Here is a 710-nt window from a genome sequence, read left to right as displayed (position 1 = left end):
AGTGTGGAGTTTATTTCCATGTTAATCGCTGAGCTTGTCAGAGTGATTGTGGGACGAATGGCAATCACGAAGCATGTGCGCGTCTCTCATAGATATTGGCACGGGTGTCCAGCATACGGCTTTTGTGGAATAAAACACGCGTGCATGGAGATTTGCCTGTTCTTCTGGACCTTTCGGAAAAAAAAAAACAATTACAAATACAGCCTGAGAAAAGTAAACAAAGAGCGAACCAGCGAGGAGTCGAACCTAGAATCTTCTGATCCGTAGTCAGATGCGTTGAGATTTGCCTTTTCTTCTTGACTTTTCGAAAAAAATAAAATAAAAAAAGATTACAAAACCAGCCTGAGAAAAGTAAACACAGAGACTTTTCAAAAAAAAAGAAAAAACAATTACAAAAACAGTCTGAGAAAATTAAATACAGAGCGAGCCAGCCAGGAGTCGGACCTAAAATCTTCTGATCCGTAGTCAGACGCGTTATTCATTGTGCCACTTGCCCACTGACAAAAGTGCTTCTAGATTGCACCAGACTTGTTGGTTTTTGACATGACAGAGGCCAGAATTGCTGTCTGCTTACTCGCATGCTGTTATCAGGAGTGCAGCACACAAGCCCACCAGCTCACCAACTTCCCAGCCCTTCCCTGGTGGTCTAGTGGTTAGGATTCGGTGCTCTCACAGCCGTGGCCTGGGTTCGATTCCCGGTCAGGGAATGC

General features: G+C 44.4%; 1 non-coding gene across 1 annotated transcript; it reads left to right on the top strand.

Annotated features, from left to right (window-relative positions):
* Positions 1–635: 635 nt before the first annotated feature.
* On the top strand, positions 636–707 carry trnae-cuc (transfer RNA glutamic acid (anticodon CUC)). The gene has a single exon. It is a non-coding gene; the product is annotated as a tRNA-Glu (tRNA).
* Positions 708–710: the final 3 nt, after the last annotated feature.

The sequence above is a fragment of the Sinocyclocheilus anshuiensis genome, unplaced genomic scaffold, assembly GCF_001515605.1.
Source record: "Sinocyclocheilus anshuiensis isolate Anshui unplaced genomic scaffold, SAMN03320099.WGS_v1.1 scaffold19379, whole genome shotgun sequence".
Lineage (NCBI taxonomy): Eukaryota > Metazoa > Chordata > Actinopteri > Cypriniformes > Cyprinidae > Sinocyclocheilus > Sinocyclocheilus anshuiensis.
Note: the sequence above shows the minus strand (reverse complement) of the source record. Positions and strands in the feature narration are given on the sequence as shown.